This window comes from Monodelphis domestica, chromosome 1 (assembly GCF_027887165.1).
Source record: "Monodelphis domestica isolate mMonDom1 chromosome 1, mMonDom1.pri, whole genome shotgun sequence".
NCBI lineage: Eukaryota > Metazoa > Chordata > Mammalia > Didelphimorphia > Didelphidae > Monodelphis > Monodelphis domestica.
This window is the reverse complement of record NC_077227.1, coordinates 287,550,229-287,569,630: the sequence shown is the minus strand read 5'-3', so window position 1 is coordinate 287,569,630 and position 19,402 is coordinate 287,550,229. Positions and strand designations below refer to the sequence as shown.

The 19,402-nt window shown below is 38.4% G+C and overlaps 1 protein-coding gene across 4 annotated transcripts in view; it reads left to right on the top strand.

The window, feature by feature from the left end:
* The first annotated feature begins 11,954 nt into the window (after positions 1–11,954).
* The window catches only part of MIPOL1 (mirror-image polydactyly 1), a 487,859-nt gene continuing 480,411 nt past the window's right edge, over positions 11,955–19,402 (top strand). For 3 of the 4 annotated variants that reach the window (XM_007473186.3, XM_056811002.1, XM_007473185.3), the window contains exon 1: positions 11,959–12,265. The gene's annotated coding sequence lies outside the window, so the exon portion shown is untranslated. Of the gene's footprint in view, positions 12,266–19,402 lie in introns of all 4 variants that reach the window. The other variant, XM_056811003.1, reaches the window with a different exon arrangement.

The window sequence follows — 19,402 nt, the reverse complement described above, 5'->3', positions numbered from 1 at the left end:
AAACTATTATTAAACTGTGTATTCCTTCCAAACATCTTAAGAAAGATTCTACAATCCATCATATTGTGGCCCTTCTTCCCACAGAAGTGGCAAGTAATGGATTGATAATTGGATTTCTGGAGAGGGGCAATTGTTGTTGGTTCATTATCATGCCCACTTTCTAATTTAGTTATCCTATCTATTACACATCTCATTTTTTTCTTCATTTCCTCCATGTCATCATTATTTTCTTTCTCCTTTTCTTCGTTTCCCTTTAAAACATATATAGCTGTTTTTCGCAATTCTTCAAGGTCCATATCTGACCATCTTGGGCATTGTGTTCTAAAATAATTCTTAATTGCTTTGCAAGAATTGTTTACAAAGATTCTTCTAACTTGTCTTAAACTACTCTCTTTAGTTAAGTCCCAATCTAAGTATCTGTCCCCAAACTCGATAATTCTGTCCATAAATCTGGAGGGTGTTTCTTCGTCCTTTTGCTTAATTTTTTCCAGTTCCATCCACTTATCTGTACTGTCTGCACATTCCTTCATGGCCGTGAGGATGGCCTCTCTACAACAGTATAGTTGTAGATAATCCTCAGGATTGTTATAGTCCCATTCGGGATCCTGAGATGGCCAATGTGCTGCATTACGCCCCCGGGTTTTGTTGACATGAGCAATTATTTTATTTTTTTCACGTTCACTTAAAAAAGCCTGGAGTAAGCTCTCAACGTCCTTGTAAGACGGATTATACTGAAAAAATATGTCTCCCATCTTTTTTGTTACTAGAAAAGGATCTTGTTCATATGTGGGGATATTTCATGTAAATTCATTTATTTCTTGGGGAGTAAACGGTATCCTATGTCTTAAAGTCACCACATCCCCATTCCGTCCTATTTCAGGTACTTCTCTTAGAGGAAACAGGCCTCTAGTTGAATTTTGTACCTGTGGGTCAGTTTGACAAGGACAGGTTTCTCTAGGAGGACAAGATCTCCCTTGCATTGGAATTTGGTTTTCTGTAGGAGAAGGAACATGAGAAACTGGGATTGCAGGGGAAGGGTTTTGGGGATTAAATTCAGACAAGATTTGCACTACACAAGAGAAGCAGTCTGTTAACTGGGCTATAGGGAAGGTGTTTTCCATCTCTATTTCAGGGAAGGAAATTTCCTCATTCAAAGGTTCAGAAACAGGTCTGTTTCTGGTAGAGTGTTTGTTTGCCAATTGATCCTGTAAGAAACTTTTTAGATCTTCTAATTGGGCTTGCATTTTATCCTCAATTTTTCTTATTTTATCATCTCTAAATATAGTATTGAGGATTACAAAAATGACAGTACCTATTAATATAAAAATTTGGAGGTATCCTTCATTCCTCAATGCCCCTACTTCTTCAGCTGCCATATAATTGTCAAAGAATGTAGTACTCATTTTTATATGTATATTTTGTAATTTCACAAAACACGTGGGGAGCAGGGCAAAGCAACAAACTTTCCACAGGGTTTTTTTTTTAATCCAGGAAGTTGTTCCTTAAGGGAAAGGATATTTAGAAACAGCTCTTCCAGCCAGGACTTTAGAGTCCTGTTGCTGAGATTTAAAACAGCTGTTTTCTGTCTATCAGAGTCACACAGCTGGGAAGTATCTGAGGTCCGATTTGAACCCAGGACCTTCTGCCTCTAGGGCTGGCTCTCAATCCGCTGAGCTACCCAGCTGTCCCTTAAGATTAAAGGGAAGAAAAAGAAAAACTGCTGATTCCAATTTAACTTAAGGAGAAAAGAGAAAAAGTTTTTTATACTCACGTGTTCTAGCAGCTGTGTCTTTAAGCCAAGTTTTTTGTTAAAAAAAAAGAGGGACTAAGTGGTGAGACGGTATAGTAAAAAAGGCAAGGAATTTCAAAAGTTATTTGAGAGGATTCTTTAGACTCCCGTGTGGTCAGCCACAATGTGACAAGGGAATCACTTTAAAAGACTGATATATATTAATTTAAGGTCGCCAAGGAATTCAGCTATGTAATTCCTAAATGAAAAACTCAAGTCAGCCGTCAGCCTTTTTTGGAGTTTAATTACAATAGGAGCAAGAAAGGAATTAGAGATAGAGAGAGAGAAAAAGGGAGAGAAGGGAATAGGGCTTAAATACCCCTTCTGTTTAGGCTGGGCCAAAAGGCCCAAGCCCTTAGATAGCTGGGGCAAAGAAAAGAGATCAGTCCCTCTCACTCACGTGACCAAAATGGAGAAACAGTCTCTGGGGCCCCCACCTTCAGCTTCCTTCAGCGCAAGCTTCTCTGAGTCCACCGCAATCACCCCGACCAAACTCCTCAACCACTCAAGTCTCCAGACCCTCCTATCTTTAAGGAAACCCTCCAAGTTCCTCCTCTCAGTTCTCCCATCTACCAATCACTGTTCATCAATTTCCCTGTGCCAATGGAGGCTCTAGCTTAACCCAGGACCGCCCAGAGGTTTCTGGCTTTTGCACATGTCTGTTGAAGGTCATATTTTCAAATGATTAAATCTTTGATCTAGGCTGCAGCCCTTACTCAATCCTGTTAGGACTGAATAGGGTGGAGATTGATTCCAAGTATCTCCATTGTATCAATTCTAAAATCAATCATGACTCAAAGAAATTCCTGTTCTATGCTTAAGCATAGGTCAAAGTCCTTTCCATTGTTCAGCAAAAGGTTTCTGTCCTAAAGTAATCTGAAGAAGGGAAGAGAAGGAACCTCCCATGCCAATGGGGTTCCCATTCCAATAGACTATCAGTAAGAAATTTTCCAAGTATGAAATATCCCAATGGTGAAATTTCCAACATTTATAAGTCTAAGGAATTTTGAGGTTTACAGAGTGTGGACACAAGGAAAGCCTATGTCTTAACACATGTTAAACATAGTTACCCGGAGTCTTCACACTAGGTTCAAGACCTTTGTATTGGCCTAGTAATGCATCAATCCATCCTGGATTGGCTTTTCTTTGGCTCTGTGCAATGGCTCTTGTCCTGGAATCAGACAGAATCATTAAGCAAAGTCCCATAATTTATTTAAATAACTAGTGGCATCGTTTTTATAGTCACAAGCTTTTGGGTATGCATTGGCAAATGTATCTTAAACTTGTAGTACTGAAAAATCAAAAGGTTAAAGAAAATCTTAATGCTGGTGACATGTGCTTCAAATATAAAAAGGAGAGAAAAAATCATAAAAAAACAAATAGTATATTGCACATGCAAGAAAAATATAATAATAAAAGTGCTTTAAAATTCAAGAATGTAGCTTATAATCATTGACACTCTGTGTCAGCTAAGAAAATATAAAATGCAAGGCTTTCTCACAAAAAATGAGATCCATTTCCTCTTAATATCTGGCCATGATCACTGTGAGTAGAAGGCAAATTAATTGAACAAGGTAACAACTTTTTCATTTTTAAAAATACAGTAGTACAAATATGTAGTTATCAAAATCCCCAAAATTGTCAATAGCCCAATTAATTACATACAATAGCAAGCAAACACACTTTCATATTTCACATAAGTTGCTGTACGGCATTTTTAAATCTACGAATTGATGGATATTTGTCACAATTTTTACAAACATAGCAATCTTTCAACCTTGGTATTTAAACATATTTTAAAAACAAAGTAAAACTCATCTTGGGTTAAGAACATAATCAAGAAATCTATATATCATTCTGGTGCAAGTAAAGTAGTGAGTTGAAGAGTATAAATAAAGGGATGCTCCTTTTTCTTGGAGGCTTTTTAGGGGTACAAATGCCCTGAGATTAACTGCCCAACTTCCATTCTCATGTGGGCAGGTTGGGGTTTATAAAATGTATTTCACTTCATCTACTAGAATGGGCCTTACCTCGTGGTAGGGGCAGGCAAAAATAACCAGAGATTGTTTAAAAAAAATTACAAAAATACTATTTAAAAAACCCTTAAAATCATTTGAGATATTTAGCACATTAAATTTTCCAACGGTTTTATACAATTATAACCAGTCCTGAAGTCCATCCATCCTCTATGTGAGAATTTACAAAGTCAAAATAGAAAAACTGTTTTGTTTTTTTTCATATGGGCTTAATTACAATAATATTTGTTCAATAGTTATAAGGGAAAAGCAACAGAATTTTAAAACTCAGTACATTCAAAATAAATTCAATCAACCTTCAGTGTAACAGAATAATATTCAATCCAGTAACATATGAATTTAACATCACAAAGTTAAACCTTAAACAAAAAATGCAATAGAATACAGAGATTTTTATAAACCATTGGAGTTTGAAATGCCCCAAAATTTATCCTTTAGTCTCTTTGAAGTTCTTTAGGTGTGTTTTTTCTTTCTTTTAATTAATTATCCATTTAAATGTCTATTGTCCAAAGGCAGAGTGGTAAGGGCTAAGCAATGGGGGTTAAGGGATCTGCTCAGGGACCCACAGCTGGGGAGTATCTGAGGCCAGATTTTAACCCAGGACTGCATGTCTGTAGGCCTGGCTATCAGTTCGCTGAGCCACCCATTTGCCTCCCCAAAGTTGAAGTTGAATCTTTGGGCTGAATCTTTCTTCTGGCATGCAGGTGAAATCAATGAAATTACCAGAACAGTCAAAAGGTATCCTTTTAAACAGCCCATTGCTATTAAGTTTCTGTTTGAAAAGTCTGTTTCTTCTCCTCTCCCTTGCTATGAACGCCCTGTGGTCAATACCCCCATCCACGTGGAGGCTTAGTCTAAGGGAAAATTACCCATTCTCCTTTCCCTCTCTTCTCTCCCCTCCGCCCACGTGGCCAATACTGTTACCAGCTGGTCTCAATGAGTCCTGAGTGATCTGTTCCAAGGATCTGGGTGATGAGCTGGCTGGGGTCACGCTCTTGGGTCTGGGGCTGGGGTGATGAGCTGTCTGGGTCAGAGGCCAGATGGGTGAGAGACAGACCGCCGGGTGGGTAGGGCCTGGAGCCGGAGAGCAGACAGGCAGTGCTCAGGCACCAGGTGAGAGGCCAGGAACAGAAGCAGGAGCCGGAGAGGGCCGCAGGCAGGAGCTGATCAAGAGGGTTTTCTAAAGAGCATCTTGGAGAAACCTGGCTTTTAAAAAATCATTATCTAGGCTAAAAAATTTGAGAAGTTCTTATCCCTTTGTGGTCGCCAACTGTAAAGATTAAAATTTAGAGGAGACTGAGGCAGGTAGAAGTTAGTTTCTCTCTGCAAGGAGTATTATATTTTTTAGAGGTTTATTAAGGATTAAGGATTAAAGAAAATACAGCATAAGGAAAACGTGCCTAGGCCAGAGGCCTAGACAAGACCTCACCTACATTATGGAAAGAGCCACGTCTGCTCCAAAACGGAAGTCCAAAAAGAGCCCCAAAAACCTTTGCCACCAGCTTAAATCCTTCCTTGATCTCGGCCCACCTCAGAATTCCCGTGAGATTACAAAGCATTTTAGGGAAGTGGAGCAAAGGCTTGTGGGGATTGTAGTCCTGTATTTGAGTCTATTTTTTACAATGAGTCCTTCGATTGTTCAGGCCTTACACTACATTCAAGTCTGGCTTCAGATACTAGTTGTGTGACCTTGGGTAAATCACTTATCTCTGCCTCAGTTCCTCTTTTGTAAAAAGGAGATGGAGAAGGAAATGCAAACCACTCTAGTATATGTACAAGGAAAACCCCAAAATGGGGTCATTAAAATTCATGCTAAAATGACTCAACAGCAAATTCTCTCCCAGGTAATATCCTTCCTCTCAATTCTCCTCCTCTTGCTAAAATGGATCCAGATTTTTTCTTTGTCCAGACTAAAAATGAGAATCCTAATTAAAGGACTTTAGGAGTTTTAGTTCGCTCTCCTAGGAAGGAGTGAGACATCATTACAGTCACTGAAAGGCAAGGTGAAATAAACAGGAGGAGTTTTTGTTTTGTTTGTTTTTTGTAAAGAAATGAAGCTAAGAATTTGGATTGCAGCAGGGAAACCACTGTACTGTATTATTATTTGTGACTGGGACTAAGTATAGAGCAGGAATTCTTTTCTTTTTTTTTTTTGGTGGCATGGACTTTGGAAGTGTGAGAAAAGCAAAGGATTTCTGAGAATGTTTTTAAATGTATTAAAATACATAAAGAAAATTAACTATATCTAAATATAGTGTTGACTTGGAAAAAACACAGAACTATTGAATAGTCAGAAAAATCACTCTTTAATTAAGGAAAAGGGATTCATTGTAATAGTAGGTCTCCACACAGAGTCCAAGGATTGAACTCTGGATACTCTGGATACTGACCCCTGGGAGAGCCAACCATGCTAGATAGACAACTCCAGGAAACAAAAGAATTTGGGGGAACCTATATACCATTTGGGGGATACAGGGACAGGGAAAGATGATTGACATTACAATGGTTACAAGGAAATGGGAGTGTAAAAACTACACTGACAGAATACAATCAAGCTTGGGAAAAGAATCATAAACCAGGGGGCAGGGTGTAAGGGAAGGGGCTGCTTACAATGGATACTAAAAGGATGGTCCCTGCCCAGGTGTGGGTCTTCTTGGGAAAGGGTCTCTAATACAATAGGGTCCATTATTCAGTCTGAAACTGTTAGCCTGAGATTCCCTTCAGGATGGATTCTCACAGGAACAGGAAACAAGTACAAACTTTGGGGTCTCCAACTTACAAACTAGTCCTAAAACTTGGGGTTAATCATATCTTACTAGGCTACAAGTTTAGGGCTTCTAAATCCCATGTTGACAATATTTTATTATATAGTTTCCTATATATATATATATGATATATATTCATATTTCAAAAAGCTGATGAACTCAGGTTAAGAACACCTACTGTAGTTGTTATGGGCAGGAAGGTTACCCTTGGGGTTTGGGAAAGATACCTTTTGCAAGCATGCAAGACTCCAAAATTTAGCTTAAAAACAAAAAAGAGATTTATTCATTTAGAAAGTAATGTTGAGAGTGGCCAGGAGGATAGCAAGGTGGAACAGCAAGATGAGGAGCAGTTCCTGGGAGGTCAGCATGGATGGAAAGGCTGTCCCCCAGACCACATCAGTTCTGGGGATTATATACTCTTTAGATGCTATGTCCTGGTGTGGACATGACCAAAATATTAGTCCCTCAGGCATTTGGTGGGGTGAGGTGGTCATCTGACTGGGGTCTGCCTGGAGGAATAAAGATTCATCTCTTTGTCTATCTTAAGTCTAGAGGACTATCAAAGAAGGTAAACATCTCAGGACCCTAGGTGGGGTCATTGGGTGTTTCTAGGTTAAGAGTCACAAGGATGCAAAGGCAAGGAAGTTTCCCTGATAATAGTTAGCCTGGGTTTCTGGGGTACAGTGCCCATGTCATAGTGATTGGTTTTAGCATATCTCACTAAGCTCCCTCAGAGGATTTCTGATTATATCTTTCTAGGAGGTCACAGTTCATGATTGATTACAATCTGCCTTCCATTTTTGTCTTTCCATAATTTATTAATTATCATTAATTTCTTTTTTTATATTGATTTTATGTTTATGTGAAATCAATTTTTTTTCCATTAAAAGTTATATGTTGTGTTAACTTGGAAATAACACAGAACTAATAAATAGTCAGAAAAAACAAGTCTTTAATCAGGTTAGGGATAAGTCCAGTATTTAATTTTTTGCTCAGAGTCAGGTGCCACTACTTTTTCAAGGTATAAACCCTGGACTCTGGGAATGTTATCCCTGGGAGTGCCACAATGCTAGATGATGACTCCAAGGATCAAAAGAATTTGGGGAACCTATATGCCATTTGGGGAGTGCAGGGGCAAGAAAAGATGATTGACATCACTATAGTTACAAAGAAAATGAGAGTGTTCAAACTACATTGATAGGATATAATCAAGCTTGGGAAAGGAATCTTAGCTAGAGGCTAGGGTGTAAGAGAAAGGGGCTACTTACAATGGATACTAAAGGATCCTTAGCATAAGCTTAGCCCCACTCAACTAGGATTGTCATTCCCCAGAGGGTCCCCCCCCCCCACTCAGTCTGAAACTGCTACCCTGAGATTTTCTTCAGGGTAGATTCCCATGGGAAAAGGGAACAAGGACAAGCTTTGGGGTCTCCAACCTATAAGCTAGTCCTAAAACTTGAGGTTCAACAGATCCCACTAGGCCACAAGTTTTGGGTTCCTAGATTCCATGTTCACAGTTGCATGTTTGCAGCTTATTTAAGTAGAAAGATAGTGTGCTTAGGGTTCTGACTAGCCCTTGCCAATAAGACAATGCAGGACAGACACAGGAGCAATTGCTGTTTATTCATTCAGACTGCAATATGCTCTAGCAGTAGATGATAAACATGGTAGTTATAATTAAATTTATGTAATTTATGCCAGCCTACCATTCACCTTGTCAACTTGGAATCTAGAAGTCTCCAAAATTGTAACCTAGAGAAAGTTAATGAATCCATTTACTTAGCTTAAAGGTGAAAGCTCCAGGTTTGATTTTGTCAGGTGAGAGTTTCTCCCTAAGGATACTTTCCTCCAACTTTACTAGCCTAAGACTAACTATAGACCTTAAAGTAGTTTAAGCAAAGATGGCTAATCCCATTAGGTATTAAATATCTCTTTTGTCCCAATGGTTTCTCCCCTTAGGCCAAAGACTTTTACTAAGGTGGCCCAGCCCTATTATAAAGCATCAACCCCTCACTATTATTCCTGTGTGTACCTCTTCATTTTCCTTTGTTAACATTGTAAAATCAATCAACTATCCCTCCCATCTTTAGTCTCCATGTTCCCCTAGAAAGGCATTTAAGCTTCTCAACTTTAATGGCTCTTTAGAGTTGTTATCTAGGGCAGTGTCACTCCCAGGGATAATGCCCCCAGAGTCCAGGGGGTAGAGCCTGTAAAAGTTTGGTGCCAGACTCTGACTAAAGGGCCAGATATTGGATTTATCCCTTTCCTGATTAAAGAGGGGTTTTCTGACTACTTTGGTAGTTCTGTGTTATTTCCAAGTTAACAATCTAACCATTCCTTAGGTGAGGCTTCTTGGTTACTCTAGAGAGGAAATGTTGATTTGCTACCAAAGAAAGAGAAAATGCTTACAAAGAAATGTGTCCTTGTTGGCACATTTATTCACATGAGATCAATGGAACCACCTGACAGACAAGATAGAGAAAAGGGACAGATTTCCTTGACCTACCAGAGTTCTCCTTTGCAAAATAAAACCCTTTTAAAGCAATTAGAAATGGAAAGAGGACATTCTAAGAAGCCATTCTGCAGTACTGCTAAGGCAAAAAAAAAAATAATAATAATAATAAAATGGCGAATGTAGAACAAAATAAAATTATGTCCTCTCCCAACTTAGGTCCCCCTGACATGGGCACTGTACCCCCAGAAACCCAGGCCAACTATTATCAGGGAAAACTCCTTTGCCTTTGCATTCTTGTGACTCTTAACCTAGAAACACCCAATGACCCCACGCAGGGTCCTGAGATGTTTACCCTCTTTTGTCCTCTAGATTTAAGGTGGACAAAGAAATGAATCTTTATGCCTCCAGGCAGACCCCAGTCAGACCCCACCAAATGCCTGAGGGACTAACACTCACTCTGGTCTCATCCACACCAGGACATAGCATCAAAAAGAGTATATAAACCCCAGAACTGATGTTGTCTGGGGGACAGCCTCTCCATCCATGCTGTCCCCATGGGGGAAACAGCCTTTCCTTTCATGCTGTCTTCCCAGGAACTGCTCCCCATCTTGCTGTTCTACCTTGCTATCTCCCTTCCCGAACCCCAAGGTATCCTTCACGCCCATAACACCCCCATTTCCCTTTTGACAATGGGAAAGTCATTGTGTTGTGGAGGTCGATGTGTACCCCTGGGGTTTGGGAAGAATACCTTTTGCAAGAATGCAAGACTCCAAAACTTAGCTTAAAAACAAAAAAGATATTTATTAATTTAGAAAGTAATGTTGAGAGTGGCCAGGAGGATAGCAAGGTGGAACAGCAAGATGGGGAGCAGTTCCCTGGGAGGACAGCATGAAAGGAAAGGCTGTTCCCTTTTTGTTTCCCCAGTTCTGGGGTTTTTATACTTTTTACAACAGATACTACTGGTGAGGATGGGTGAGGTGGTCATCTGACTGGGGTCTACCTGGAGGCATAAAGATTCATCTCTTTGTCCATCTTAAGTCTAGATGATGTTCAAAGGTAGATAGTCATCTCAAGACCCTGGGGGGGGGGGGTCATTGAGTGTTTCCAGGTTCAGAGTATTGGGGATGGAAGGGAGCAAGGGAGTTTCCCTGATAATAGGCCGCCTGCGTTTCTGGGGTACAGTGCCTATGTCAATTGGCTATTTGCTTTGGAATTTAACTAGCTGGAAAGTTTCCTTTATAGCTTGCAGTCTAGAAGTTGCCAATATCCTACATTGTATCTGGAAAAGATCTTACTAAATCACAGAATCCAACCTCCTCATTTCACAGATAAGGAAACTGAGGAATGGAAAGATTAAATAACTTGGTCAGAGTCACAGAGGTGTTACAGGGCGGGGAGAAAATTGTAACAGGTCTTCCAATTTCCAAGTCTAGTACTCTACCACAAACTATTGCGATTTTTAATAATCCAGACATTTAGATAAACTTCTTGTCAAGGAGATCTGGAATATGTGTAGAATGCCTTGGTTGACATGCCATGTGGAAAGGCTAAAAAAACCCTAGAGTCATAATATGTAAGAGAAGCATGTGTAGACATTCAGTAAGCTATTCTGATCTGCTATGTGTTTGCTTTTCTTTATAAGATCACGTGGCTCTGAATAACAAGCCTCTACTCTCTGAGGTCTTCATTTGCTCTAGCAAGAAGCAAGGTGTTGTAAGAAGCCTGAGTTCGAATCCTGTCTCAGACATTTAATAACTAGGTGACCCTAGACAAGTCACTCAACCATCATGTGCCTCAAGTTTCCTCATCTAAAAAATGAAGATAACAGCACCTTCTCAAGTTTGTTTGTTTTTTTTTCAGGAAAAATGATCACATTTGCAAAGCATGTGGTAAACCTTAAAGTGTTAAATAAATGCTAGCTTAAAAACTATTCTAGATGAAGGGTTAGATTGAAAGGTGAGGAATCCTAAAGTTCAAGTGTTGCCCCTAAGAGCAAGATGCAGCTTCCAATTTCTTCAGAAGCAGGCCAATGAAAGCTGAGGACTCAAAAGGTAATTATGCCACACACCTTTCTGGGAGAAAAACACAGACTCACACAGATAGACTGCACCCCCACTTGCTGTTCTCTTTCCAAAAGCCAAAAGCTAACAAGTCAAGTGGTTAAATAAAATCCATGCTTATGAATGGGGAAATATAGCTGGTGAGGTATTCAGCAGTTTTGAGAAGAGGGATGCCATCTAAATCCCTCTGGGTTTCAAAGAGCTCTGAGGCGATGTTATAAGATGTCTAACTCCAAGGCAGTAATTTGGAGTTTCCTTAATGCATTCCCAACTGCAGAACTTATGTGTCAGGGTAAATCAAGTCATTGTTCCACAGCTTTTGCCAGGAGCTGCTGCTATTCTCCGAAACTCAAAGTAGAAAATGAGAAAGTAGGGGATAGCTAAAGGAGATGCCCCTCCTAAGGAAGAATTGACTCCTACTTTCTGAAGGTGTCTATTAATTGTCCCTCACAACTACATATACTGTATACCAAATAACCAAGTTCTTATCCCTCAAATCATTTTTTACAGTCAATCTCATGCTCCTCAGTTTTCCAATGAGAATAATTAGGAAAAAATTAAAATACAGTCCACCTAGTGTTAATATCAGGGGATGCTCCCTCCAGTCATGGTTTTCTCAGTTTTCTAAAGTGGTCCCTGACATCTCTCTTTTTAAGCCACTCAAGTTTTAGACCAGAGATGGCTTCTCAAGCCCTTCCTACAGCATTTCTCCTTTTTTTCCAAGATCCCTAAAACCTTCAAGAGTTACCAGCTCTAGACCCTCTCAAAAGGGAATTTCACTCCCACTTGCGCATGCTCCTTCAATACCTCCTTTCCCCCGAACATGCCCCACCTCGTCGCCTTTACACTCCTCCCCTTCCGGGCCTGGCGCGTGCTCAAGCAAAATTCTGTGGCTCTTCTTTTTTCTCTTTTTCTTGAGTGCGCACGCTCCCCTTCCAGTCAGTCTTACTTTATTCATTTACTTATTGATTGATTGATTGATTTTTTTTTTGCCTCTGGATGGAGGGGTAACGTTCGGGGAGTGAGGAGTTAGAAGAAGGCGGGGCGATGGCCATTTCTCAAGACGTGATTGGTTATTTCATCAGCGGCACGTCCGGTGTGGAGAAACTCTGAGTGCGCACAGTTCCTCGGGGCTGGGGGAGGTGCCAGGCTGAGCACAGGTAAAGGTTTAGCACCCTGGGCTGGGAGGTCTTGGTGGGGCCGAGGGGAGGTGGCTTGATTGTGGACTCTCACCCATGTGCCGAGCGGCGAGTCCGAAAACTGGGGAGATGAGACATTTGCTGCCCCGTCCTCTGGCACTTTAGTTCCTGCTGCTCGCTTTCATTTACTGCTGGGTTTTAGGGATGGTGGCAAGGGGAGAGGGAAGGGACGAATGGGGTGGGAGAGGGTCTTGTTCCCTCTGGCGATCTGTATGGAAGGAGAGATTTTACAGCCTTACCCTCTTTACTCCCAGTTGGATGGCATTTGGCGGTTGGGAAGCAACCCAGAATTTCAAAAATTGGGATGCTTTCGGAGGATTTTTACTAAAGCGGGACCTTGAGGGCTTCGGGGCTGACTTCCACAGCAAATATTTTGCATTCTCGAGCAAATTATTTGCTCCTCCCTTTGCTTCAGTTATCTCATTCGTAACATTTGGGAAATATCGGAAGGCCCTGATCAACTTGTGAAGGTTAAGGAGGTGAACTCAAGTATTTTAAACGGGGCCACATAATAGGAGTGTAACATAAAGTAGTGGTGATGTTACAACACTGCAGTAATGATAGTGGGGTGTAACTTTATAGCCTACTTTTTTTTGGTGAAAATCTGCCTAAAACACTTTGGGAGGGGCGGGTTGAGAGTTTAATTTACATGATGGTAAAAAAGGCTAAATACTAGTTGAAATGAGATCAAGAATTAAGATTCTGAAATTACAGACCAGTTTTTCCATCACCTTGTGGCTTGGGAATATAGTTTAATTTTGATACAGAATTGAATACTTTGCTCTAAAATAATACTGAATTTTTGTTGTTACCCCCTTCTGATTTGAAGTTTTTAGTATGACAAATATTTTGCATATCATAAAAATAGTAAAGGTCTAGCAAAGAAATTTAGTGTATACAGTGACCATATATTATATATATAATATATTTGAGGTTATAGGTAATCATCTATTCTCTAGGAAAAGATGGAGAGGTTTGGTTTAGATAAGTTTATAATCAGATGAATTTGTTATTAGTTGAATAGCTTACTCAAACAGTAGTCATAACTGGTCTGATATCAACTCAGGAAGCTATGAGGCCCAATGCTATTTAACATTTTTATCAATCACTTGAATTAATCCCTTAACAAGTATTAAGCTCACTCCAGGTAAAGAGGAGTTAAGGAAACAGGTTAAGTGATTTGGTCTAGGATTATATAGCTGAGGTTGGTTTTGAACTCAGGTCTTCCTGACCCTAGGCCCAGGACTCCATTTACTCTGGGATTTAGTTTAATTCTGGAAGAGAATAGAATTTCTCTCTTTGACCCAGTCATAAATTAAGTCATAAATTTGGGCTTGGTGTCAGGAGAAATTTCCTGTCAGTACTATTCAGAAGTCAACTCTCTGACCCCATATACATCTTAAATTTTTTAATTCTGTGAAGGTTGCACTCACATTTTCATAAAGAGGGTGGTGGGGGGACCGGCAGAATCTGAAATACCCTTTTTTTTTTTTTAAGGAAGGAAAGGTATTCTAGACTTGTAATTTTATCCACGTAGAAACTCTTATGGAAAAACCCTTCACTGGTACAGATAGGGAGGCAATAGAAAAAAGTCAGCACCTTTTTTTTTCAAGGAGCTTACAATCTAATGGTAGAGAAGATATGCAAACAAATATATACAAAGCAACCTATGTACAGGATCAATTATTGATTGATAGGTACAAGTTGCTGAGAGTCCTATCACTTGATATAAGAAAATTCTTCATAATATTTAGATCCATTCTAAAATTGAAATGAGCCACTTTAGAAGTTAAGGCCTTTAGTATTAATGGAAATCTTCAAGAATAGACTGAATTACTACTTGTTAAATTTTTTATTTAAATATAGTTTGGACTAGATTGTCTCCGAGACCTTTTCTAATTTTGGGATATCATGTTTCTATAATCCTTCATTTTATCAAAATTCACAGAATTGGGGAAAGTGAGATTACAGCATTATAGATTTAGAGTTGGAAGGAACCTTAACTGTCTACTCTAAACCCCTTATTTTACAAATAAGGAAACTGAGTGAGGCCCAGGAGAAATTATTTACTCAACATTGCAAAGGTAGTAAGTGGCAAGAGCCAGGCAAACTCAGGATCTCTAACTCCAAATCTAGTGTTCTATATAAGCTGTTTCACACTGAATCCCAAATGACCTAGGAGCTCTTGAGTTCTATTAATAATAGTTTTTAGTGGAATTAATAACTTTTTAGAAATTTGCCAGACAATTTCATCATTATCATCTTTGAAGTAAATTTTAATTTAATGTTCCATTCTGCTTGGCCAAAGAGAAATATCTAGTGCAGTGATGGTGAACTTATGACAAAAATAGCATACAGAGCCCTCTCTGTGGGTACTCCTTCAATCTCCTATCAGAGTTCCTTACTAGAAAGCCAGAGGGATTTGTGGGCAGAGCTGTACTCCTCCCCATCTCCATGCACCTGAGGACATTCCTCACTTCCCCTGTCCCTTGGCCCAACACGCTTCATGAGGATGTGCCTTAGATGGCAGCCTGTGAGGGGAGCAAAGCTCACAGTGTGGCACATAGCTGGAGGGGAGCAGATCACTGGGGGCTGATCTCCTTCTCCTCTCCACATGCTCCTCTTATCACCCACCCCTCTGTTCCTTAAGGGGTGGAGCTGGTGGGTGAGGTGGGGAGAGCAGTCATAGCACTGGGTCTGGGGGGTAGGACCCAGCGCTCCTAAAAGGTTCACTGTCATTGATGTAGTCTATAGATGTAGTGAATTACCTTGAGAATTATTTTCTGTTATAATTGTACAATTGTGATAACCAGGTTAATTACAAAAAGTTATCCAACTTCAACTGAATGGACTCTCACTGCAGTAAGACAGTCTTTAAAAAAATTCTTCCCTAAGTGATTTACTTGGGCAGCTCAGTTGCTCAGTAGATAGAGTACCAGGGCATCAGACACTTATTTGCTGTGTGACCCTGGCAAATCACTTAATTCTATGTGCCTCAGTTCCTCAATTGCAAAATGAGCTTCAGAAGGAAATAGCAAACCATTTCTAGTTAGTTATCTTTGCCCAGAAAACTCCAATGGGGTCACAAAGAGTTGGACAAGATTAAACAACAACATAATCCAGTTATTATGGGGATACTTATATCCTTAGATAGTATCCTTATATTAGAGTGTTAGGGACCCAACCCTCTTCCTGCATTAAAATGTAAACACTTCATATTTGTTTATTTCCTCACAATTGTTCACTTGTATTTACCTTTTTTTATGTTCTCTTGATTCTTGTGTTTGCATTTCATAATTTCTACTTAAATCTGACTTTTTTATCAGGAATATTTGGAAGTCCTCTTATTTTATTAAAGGTCTTTTTTCCCTCCCTTAATCCCAACATAAAACCTTTTTCTCCAAAACCCCAACATAAAAACATAAACTAATGGGAAAAATAGTATGTTTTGATCTACATTCAGACTCCTAACAGTTTTTTTCTCTGGAAGTGAATAGCATTCTTTATCATCAGTCTTTCAAAGTTGTCCTGGATCATTCATTGTATAACTAAGAGTATCTAAGTCTTTCATAGTTGATCACTATACAATATTGCTGTTACTGTATTCAGTGTTCTTCCTGTCTCTGCTTATTTCACTTTGCTTCAGTTCATGTGGGTCTTACCAATTTTTTCTGAAATCATCCAGCTCATTCATTATTTCTTTATAGTACGATAGTATTCCATCATTGCCATATAGCACAATTTGTTCAGCTATTCCTTAATTGATGGGTATCCCCAAAATTTCCAATTCTTTGCCAACACAAAAAGAGCTGCTATAAATATTTTTGTACAAGTAGGTCCTTATTCCTCTTTTTATGATCTTTTTGGGATAAAGACCTAGCATCACAAGGTCAAAGGATATGCGCAGTTTTATGGCCTTTTAGGCATAATTACAAATTGCCCTCCAGAATGATTGGATCAGTTCACCACTCAATCAACAGTGTGTTAGTGTTCCAATTTTGCTACATCCCCTCCAACATTTATCACTTGGCTTTATGGTCATATGGGCCAATCTGTTAAGTATGAGGTGGTACCTCAGTTTTAATTTACTTAGACCATTTTTTCATATATTTATTGCTAGCTTTTACTTCATCTAAAAACTGCTTGTTCATATTCTTTAATAATTTGTTGAGAAATGACTTTTACTCATAAATTTGACTTAGTTTTCTTCTTTAAATTTGAGAAATGAGACCTTTATCAGAGAAATTTGTTATAAAATTTGTTTTCTAGTTTGTTTCCCTTTTAATCATTACATTAATTTTGTTTGTTGAAAACCTTTTTTAATTTAATGTAATCAAAATTATTCATTTTGCATCTTGTGTGCTCTATCTTGTTTGGTTATAAATTCTTCCCTTTTACATAGATCTGTCAGGTAAGCTATTCAGTTTTACTGATTTACTTAGAATATCAACATTTATTACTAAATTGTATATCCATTTTGACTCTTATCTTGGTATAGGGTCTATACTTAGTTTCTGTCATAGTGACTTTCAGTTTTCCTATTAGTTTTTTTCAGTAGTATTTATCCCAAAAACTGTTTTGTTTTTTTTAAATTTACACCTGGTTGCCAAGGTCATTTACCTCCCTATATTATATATCTAATCTATTCCTTTAGTTTACCATTCTATTTCTTAGCCAGTACCAGACTGTTTTGATGATTGCTGCTTTATAGTACAGTTTGAGATCTGGGTACTGCTAGGTCACCTTTCTTCACTTTTTTTTTTTTCATTAATTCCCTTATATATATTCTTGAATATATTCTTGACCTTTTGTTCTCCCAGATAAATTTTGTTATTATTTTTTCTAGTCCTGTAAAACAGTTTTTGGGTAGTTTAATTGACATGGCACTGAAAAAATAAATTTATTGAGGTAGAATTATCATTTTTATTTTTTTATCTTGGCCTGTCCATGACTAATATTTTCCTAATTGTTAAAATGTGACTTTAATTGTGTGAAAAGTGTTTTGCAATTGTGTTCATATGATTTCTGTGTTTGTCTTGGCAAGTAGATTACCTGGTATTTTATGTTGTCTAGAGTTATTTTAAATGGAATTTCTCTTTCTGTCTCTTGCTTTGTTGTTTTGATCTTTCTTTATTGTTTTTTGATGTCTCATGAAGTCATTAGCTTCTAGTTGTCTAATTCTAATTTTTAAGTAATAGTTTCTTCTCATGAGCCATTGAACTTCCTTTTTCATTTGAGCAATTCTGCTGTTATTTTGTTCTTGTGTTGCTTTCATTTCTCTTTCCCATTTTTCTTCTGCCTCTCTTTATTGATTTTTGAAATCCTTTTTTGAACTCTTCCAGAGCCCGAGACCAATTCATATTTTCTTTGAAGTTTCGTGTGTTTGTTTGTTTTCACTGGCCTTGCTCTTTGTCTCAATAAAAATTTTCAATTTTTTTTATTGTTTTGTGGGGTTTAAAATAGTGAAGCCCATAAACTGTAGTGAGTTAAAATGGTGGAAGATATAAATTGTGATAGATATAAGAGAGGGTGAGTAAATTTGACTGCAGAAAATATGTTTCACTACAGTATCTTGGTTTCTAAATCAAATATAAGGTGGTCACCAGGGAAATATTCCCAATAATTCAAATACCCAAGTCAACTGGGTTTTATAGAGATTTTAATTAATACAAATGTAGAATTAAAGAAAAGAAAGAAAGAGAAAAAGAAAATAAGTATGAAGGGCTTTAAGCCAACATGGCCTAGACCTGAGTCTTAAGAGAGAGAGATCAGTCAGTCAGTCCTTTAACACTCACCACAAGGTCTGCCTAAGCAAGGATTCTAGTGACACCAGGCCAGCATCATCTTAGCTGCTTTCACCAGCTCCCTCAATCTGAATGTTTCAGAATCAGTCCTCCTCAATCTGAATGTTTCAGAATGACCTCTCCAGCTCTTCTCTGAGCTCTTATTTTTAAGGGCAAAATCTCCTATGTCACCTCCCTTAAGTTCTTCCATCTACCAATCCCTGTAGATGTTTTCCAAAAGACAGCCCATTTTGAATTCACAGCTGAGTAGATTAATCTCTTTAGTAAGTCAGGAAAAAAATGCTACTGTGTCGACTAATTTCATTAAGAGAAAACCTCTGAGCAAGTTTTCACCTTTTAGGTCTAAGTGGTTTACAAGTTTCCCCACCTTTATAGGCACCTAGCATCCCATTGTATCAATTCCAAAAACAGACATGGCTCAAAGAACTCCTTTCCTTTATAAGTATGGTTTTCAAGTACTTTCATTGTTTAGCAAGGAGTTTTCTGCCCTAAAGCAGTCCTGAGTATGTGTGGAGTAGGGATACTTCCATAGCAAGGAGTTTTCACATTCAAGTAGAGTTCTCACTATCTGGTAGGGAATTATTTCAAGTAGGGAATTGGAGGATTCCTCAATGTGGAGTAAAATTTTTAACATTCATAAGTCTGTGAAATTTTAAGGTTTACAATTTGCTCATTTAAATTTAACACAGCGTCAAGCATCAGTTGTCAAAATATACTCCCTGAAAATAAGCGAAATTACCTCAATGAGTAATTGAAGGTACATATAACTGTTGAAACAAAGAAGATTTTCCTACCTTAGAAATATAATATTATTGGATTATCTTTTGTGTTTAACTTGAGATTTATTGGTGTTGAAAGTCTTTTTCTTTAGGTAGCAAAAATCTCAATTCTTTCCCTCCCACCCCCATCCCATTGGAGAAAAAGAGAAAAACTAATTGTTTGCAAAAAATTTTAAAAAGTCTATTGTACACCTTGAATCCATCAAAAGTTGAGATGATGCCAGGATGTAAAGAACTTTAAAGGCCGAAACAGAAGAGTATATTTGATCCTAAAAGGGAGCCATAAGCTTATTGATGACATTGTCAGGGTACTGAGAAAAAGCTATAGGATTTAACAATGAAAATATTGGTCATTTTGGAGGGACTAGGAGAAGAAGAAAAACTAGGTTACTGAAAAGTGAATTGGAAAGAGAAAGGAGATAAGATTTTCTATATAGGAGGATATTGAGGGAATGGTAGAGTCATGTAGAGGATTAAAACATTTTTATTCTTTAAAGCAGAGAAGATCCAGCATT